Below are 7,492 nucleotides of genomic sequence, written 5' to 3' on the forward strand. Positions count from 1 at the left end.
CAGGCGGAGAGGAGGAGCCAGCGGGAAGGCCGCCGCCGCCTATTGGTCGAGCAGGAGCACGTGACTGGAGGCGGCATTCCGCCTCTCGCCTGACGGGCAGCGGCGTGTGTGTGCGGGGCTCGGGATCCTTGTAGCTGAGGGAGGGCCCTAGGACCCTCGGTCAGGAGCGGGCCGCGGGCAGGGGCCTGCGGGGCTTCTGCTGGGACACGGCTGCTCAGCTCTGCCCAGACGAGAGCCGCTCGGGCCAGGAGGTCCCACATAGGGACACACGCACGCATTCGGTGTAAAGAAACAGCTGCATAGCGGTTCTGAGGAGCTAAATACAGCTTATCTCTGTCTAAACTCCAATCTAAGCCCTTCTTTAGGAGACTTAGGATTTGTGTGTAAGGCCGGCGAGGCAAACCCCAAGGCCGTGCTAATACCTTGCTGAATCCCAGCAGGTGCAGCATGTCTGGGCAGCAGGCACAGGGCTGGTAGGCCCATCGCCCTGCGGGTTACACACAGCACGTGCTGCCAACCCGCCCCAGCTGGAATGTACTGCCTGACCCGGGGTCTCACTAGGAGGTGTTAGGATGAGTACCAGCAGATTAGCATAAACCGTAAATTAGGAATTTATAGCTCACAGACTTTGAACGTTGTGCAGCAAAGCTGGGGGTTGGAGCCGTGACATCCTGGCTCCCATGGAGCTGTGAGTTCAGCGGCAATCCCTGCTTTGCACAGGGGTGGGTATACTGCTGATAATTCACGGCTTCCTGTCTCAGTGAAAAGCAGCACCTCTTAGCTCATACTGAGCTGCCACACAAACAGCGCCTACCTGTAAGTGTGTGGAAAGAAAGCCACCATTTGTCCCACCTTTCCTGGGAGTTTTCTAATCTTTGCATTTAAATTACCGTCAACCAGACTAAACTAGTTTGTTCAATTCAGCTGAAACAAACCAGAAGCAGACACATAGTTACAACCATTGGTAGTTAGACAAATTTTCTTACCATTTGTAGTTACTTGTCTAAATCTTGATACTTGCTTAAAACATTGTTGCAGGTGCAATCCTTTTGTGCTAATATGCCTATTACCACGGTATAGGGATTCAAAAGCAGCCTCATGACTACAGGTAAGCCATTCTGCTTATGAGTTTGCAGATGCACCTAGCTTCAGGTGATTTCACCTGAGGTTCTCCGCAATAACTATTTTTCTACAGATAGACAAGTAAACCAGATTAGTCTGTTCATGTAATTCAGCCAACAGCATGAAGAGGCATTCAGCCCTTACATTTTTACTGTCCATGACAGTTGCCATGGAAGCTTCGTGAACACAAAAGTACTAGGGGAATGGGGGACGGGAATGGTCAAGGAGAGTTTTTTCAAGAACAGTACTTGAGATTCAGGTACTTTGGTGCCGCCTTTGACCCACAGTGATCACCTCCTGGTAAAGCTGAGCCATCGCTTCTTGCCAGTGTGAGGGGTTAGTAAGCAGGTTGTGCACATGCCCAGGAAAAACCTGTCAAGTCAGTAGGTGACCATGCCAGTAGTCCATTTGGTCTGTTGATACCAGGGCATCTCTGACTTAGGCAGCTGTTGCAAAGAATATTTGGAGGTTTGCATTTTGAACTTACCTAATTCAGCTGTTCAAATCTTGCAGATTGGTGCTCTAGTCATCAAAGTCCCTCCTTGTAGGATGCATGAATTTCTCGAAGTCATTGGTCTGATACCTTTCTAAGCGGACAGAATTTCATTTGTTCAAAAACATCACTTTGGATTCATCAAAATGCAGAATTATTCTTAATGTTTCTTTCAATTTCGTTTATTTTCCTCCACATAGATATGAAGGAAATCAAGCAAGTAAAATCTTGATGTAACCATCAGTCTTTACTGATGGATGTCAGTATCCATCTACATTATATAACTAGCATATTGGAGCCTTACCAAGCAGCTTTTTTTTTTAAATCTATATGTGCGGTGCAATAAGACCGTGTCTTAATTAAATCTGTGGGATTCTAATTCATTAAAAATGTAATTTGATTAATTTATGCCACCATTTACACATAATGAAAGGGCCATTTCAGATTCATGCCCAAAATAGACTAAATACAGCTTACAGCCTGTCTACTATCAAAATATCCTTTGTTTTGTTCTCTGTGTGTATGTTAGATAAAATTAGAGCCTGTAGAATAGAACAAAAACAATAAATGAAGTCCTCAGAGAAGAGGAGTGCAAACCACATTCATTATTTCCTTTCCAAAGGCAGAAAGAGCTAAACATTTCTGTTGGAAACTGAAGGTTTCTGGTATTTTTGCTCAGTGAGTCTTTTCTGAAGAATGGTGAATTACTTCAATGGTTATAAAGTTTGGTCATCTCAGCAACACATAATGGTTAAAACTCAAATGGTGGTTTTTTTTCAACAGTGAAAACACATTTGTACAGGTAAGAAAAGTGCCAGTGAACTTGGTAAATTACCCTGTAAAAAGACCACACTGCAGACATCTACCTTACAGAAATAGGTGGGCATATTTTCTATTGAGTAATGTGACAGGGAAGGTTAACATTTGGTAAAATCAATCAAGCAATAGCCCGATACACAGAAGTTCTCTTACTGTTACTGTTCAAAGCCCCTTACACCATTTTTGAGATGTAATTAAGCTGAAGAAAGAAGCAAGAGTAAGGTGTTATGAGATAATGATACCTCTAGGCTACTGTTTGAGCATCAAACTGACTGTAAAGGCCTAAACAGCCCGATTGTAGAACAAACTGTTTCATGGTTCATAGAATCATAGAATCACAGAATGGCCTGGGTTGAAAAGGACCTCAAAGATCACCGAGTCTCAACCCCCCTGTTGAGTGCATGGTTGCCAACCACTAGGCCAGGCTGCCCAGAGCCACATCCAGTCTGGCCTTGAACGCTTCCAGAGATGGGGCGTCCACAACCTCCCTGGGCAACCTGTTCCAGTGCGTCACCACCCTCTGAGTGAAAAAATTTCTCCTAACATCTAACCTAAATCTCCCTTGTCTCAGCTTAAAACCATTCCCCCTTGTCCTATCGCTATCTACCCTCACAAACAATTGATCCCCCTCCTGTTTATACGCTCCCTATGGTTCTATGGTTGTCACCATAGAACTACTAACTGCTTCTATCTGCTCTGTCAGCTTCTGCTGTATGTGCATCTATCTTTTGCTGACTTTGTGCTTTCAAGCCTGATATGTAAAGGCAATATATATATATATGGAGTCAGATACTGTAAATGTATCTGATTTACTTCTGAAAAACAGCAATTTCTGAGGAAAAAAAAAGGAGAAGATAGTACTCCCTCTCTGCCCACCTGTATAATGTTAATATAGGCAAAGGTAGGCTAGATTCACAGATGAATTTAATGCACTCTTTCCTTTTCTCTGCTGTAAGTTTGGTAGGTGAAAATTGAATTTGCTAAAATTCTAAAAATAAATTATTGTAATAATTTAAACTTTAAAAAAAATTACAGAATTTAAAAAAAAATGGGTAGAAGCTGCTGTAAAGGTGATACTGACTTAGGGAAGAAAGTTGGGGCTTTCATTGGACTAAGGGGCCCCCAGGTACCCCTCCACATGCATTTTCCATGGACTGCCATGAACTTTTTATAGACCATAACATACTTTTATCATTAGAACTCCAGAAGTGAATAGAATATCTCCTGTGGACCTGTTAAGAGGTTCAGTCCACAGGCTGGAGGCTGGCATTTGGTGTTGTTCTAAAGCTCCCAATCTGTTCTGCAGTGGGGGCCAAGTTTCATGGAAAACATCTGTTGTTAACTTTAGAAAGGGATTATCATGGGATTTACTACTCAGTCTTCTCTTTTTCTTGGATATTCCATTGGAAAGTACAATTGTTCAGCTTTCCAGTGGTCCCTTCTTAGATGAATTCCTATTACTTTGACAGTCCGAAGAGCTGATCTTTCTCACCAAAGTTAATGACGAGTTGTTCTAAAAGCTGAAGGCATTATGTAGCCCAAATAAGGTCAAAAAGTTTTGGCCTAGTATTTATACAGTGTGTGACTGTCTTACCTTGCAGAAAAATAGAATGCCAGACATGTTTGTATCTCAAGAATAACAATTCAACACCGTGGGAACAAGTGTCACTGAAGTTTCCATTTTCTCAACAGGAATCAACTTAAAAATTGTAGTCTTGGTAATAGGAGGGGTTTGTTATGTATCTGACCTTAGTGCTCATGCTTCCAGCAGCACACCTTTTCATTCTTTTAGCTCTTCATTGATAACTTTAGTAGAACAAATATTGTGACACGTGAAAGATTATTAAGCATTTCTAAAATTCTAACTGTACTGGTAGCAGTGCTGATAATGGATCTCGGATAGCTGAATTCTCTTTTAATTTCTATTATGCACTCTTCCACCTCCCAGAAAATCTGAGTATTGTTTTAATTGCTGCTAACTAAAAAATGGGTTCAATTTCCAGGAAATAGGGACACAAACTTGATTGTTCCAAAGACTTTTTCAGCAAAATTGATGGATGGTCATCAGTTTCTGGACTCATTTCTGGAACTGTTTATTACAACAAAAATTTAAATGAACGCCCTGTGCAAATTTCTCATTTCTGGAGAGGAAACAGAATATTTCTTTTAACACAGTGAGCTAGTATTGGCTTTGCTACCAACTATGCTGTGTACGTTTGGACAACTCACGCTAAGTTTCTGCTGCCTGTTTTCTTTGTAAAAGAGGCTAATATTAACTCGTCTCCCGGTAATTTGGCAAGTCTGAGTGAATGTTTGCAAAGCAGTCTGAGACCTTCAGGTGGAAACCATTACGAAAGTCACAGCCTCGGCTATCCAAAGGGGATACTTGCAATAGGTACTTCTTATATAGTAAAATAAAAATGTTGAAATATATAACCAGATGAGAAAAAGGCTGATCTAAAAGTAAATGCAGGAGGAGAAAGATTGATCTAAAAGTAAATGCGGGAGATGTTTTTTGACCTTTCAACAGAAATTATGTAAGCGCTCTCAGGTTATAAATAGCCTCTTGTTTTCCTTCTCTTTGTTTAGCACTCAGAAGAAACACAGGGTTAGTTGTTTGTTATGAAGAGATAGGGCAATGCTTTGGAGTGGGAACAATTGCTCACTGTTCTTTATTTACACAGATCCTATAGTGTTTGCAGCTAGGTTGTGTTGCTTTTCTTAGCAGTTTTTTATCTTCAAAAAGCAACAGAAATAAACTTTTTAGTTCTGAAAAGGACAACGCCAGAGAAAAACCAAAGCACTCACCAACCCATTTCAAGAGGGAGAGTTTCTTCTTGTCTGGCCTGAGCTGTGGCTGAAGAGCAAATAAGTCAGTGCTAAACGATCATGAAACCAGCCCATCTCTTGTTTTTTTTTTATGAATCTTCTGAAGTAAAGCAAACAAACAAACAAAACAGTATCTGCCCTTAAACAAAAGGTACTAAATGCTTCGTAGAACAGTATGGATACATATATGTGTGTGTGTGTGTGTGTGTATGCCCATATTTCAAAATATGCATATCTTCCACAATGCCCAATTCCTTTAACAATGACAAAGAGCTGAACTAGTAGCAGTTTATTTATTTGGCAACTCCAACATGTGACAGACAGACACTGCCTGAAACCTTACTCTGAAACCAGGGAATGGGCATCAGCAAGGAAACAAAGCTTTGAAAATACCTCTTACCCTTGTCTTAGCTTTTTTGAACTTCTACCTTGTATTCCTTTGGGTTTTGTGACCCTGACATTACAATGTATGTAAACGGCTTTATTGCCATATTTTGTTTCATTTGAAATCGTAATCACCTATCAAAATGGTTAATTTACTTCGTCATTGAAATTCCACTGAGAGCAAGCATGATACCCTACAGTAAATCAAAATAACTAGTGTGCAGCAAAGAATGCCAAATCGGGCTTTCTGAATTAAAGTAATTTGGGCTTAAAAACCAGCTACAGTGCGCTACTGTCAGTTTCTGTGGGCTACTTTGATATGCACTGGAGATGGAGTCAGGACTCAATTGCTTCAGAGCTGGGGCTGGGGGTGGCCAGTCATGAAATGCCCCTCGGCTGAGTTCCCATTTCCTTTGCTTAATTCAACAAGATCTGTAATATTACTTTCAAACCAGACCCTAGAGATTAAGCAAATCAATACTTGGAGTCAAATTCACATACAGTGCAAGATGGTTGACTTAATAAAATTACACCAAAGGCAATTTTTTCCTCTGTATGATTTTATTTGATGATTCTTTTACATAGCAATTTGTGAATCCTTGAGGCTGCTTACTGGCCCTGCTAACTTCAGTCCGTAAGGTCCAAAAATCTCCATGAGGGATGCTGGGAGTACAGCTTCCTCCACATTATATTTCAAACATGTCCGCAGCGATTTGAGGCAACTAATTCCATTTAGTGAGGAAAGAAAGTTCTGCCTCTGTGACAGCTCTATTTTGAGTTTCTTTGCTGAAACAGTCAACAGAATGCCAAGTCATGCCAGCTTCGGTACTATTTTTATAAAGTGGGCAATTGTTCACCATGAGCTGGATTGTGGCCAGCTGTCTTAACAGCATTCACAGGGTGGGATGCATCTTTCAGATGCTGCTGTCAGATTTTTTTATAATAATCATGGACCTTCTCTTCAAATTCAGGCTCTCAGAAAACGTATGGCTTCAGAATGTTTCCTGTAAGTAATGCTTGCGGGGCCAGGCTCTGTAGGCTGAAATTATAACATTGTAGCAGTGTGAATTGGAAAGTGTAGCCAAGCATGAGCTGCCATATTTCCAGGTGCTGTTGGGCACAGGTGCTTGCCCGAACGTTAGCAGCTTTCTCTCTTACGCGTCTTTCCAGCGTAGGGAAAGAACAATACATGGGCTTTAAATTTCTGCTGAAAACAGCCATATCTGCTAAGGAAAGGGATGCTGAGGCCGTAACCTAGGTGAACCCCATCCTTGCTTCTCTATGAGATTTGCCACAAGATTACATCCTTGTGCCTCTTACCACATGCACAAATTTAAGGCGCTTGTACCTTTTAATGCCATCACACCCTGGAGGGTGGCATGGGCCTTCATTTAATGGAGTGTCTGAAGATGAACTGAGCTTACTGCGTTAGCAGTGTTGTGTAAATGCCACGCACTATAAATTCGTGACTGAGCACGAAGATGCATCGTAACACGGGCATAGTCCCTACACAGCTGTTGAGAAAGTAAACGTCTCCACGAGTGGCAGCGACTGCGAAGCACATAGAGTAGGCAATAAGTTACATTCCCGCGTGCTGTAAAGGAATTTGTAAAACGCCTGGGTTCGTGCGTCCTTCAAGCTGGGTGAGGAGAGCACGTCCCAAAGCACAGTGGTACTGTCACTGTCACACGCCGCGTCGCCCTGCCTGCGCTCTGCCTCGTTGTCCCTTCTGCCTGCAAATGGCATTTCTCATGCCCTTAAGCCCGAGTTCGGCGGCCGCGGCCGCCCCAGGGGCACCGCGGAGCTGTCCGGGCAGCGCACCCCGCGCCGCCGCATCGCCGGGCA

The sequence above is a fragment of the Numida meleagris genome, chromosome 4, assembly GCF_002078875.1.
Source record: "Numida meleagris isolate 19003 breed g44 Domestic line chromosome 4, NumMel1.0, whole genome shotgun sequence".
NCBI lineage: Eukaryota > Metazoa > Chordata > Aves > Galliformes > Numididae > Numida > Numida meleagris.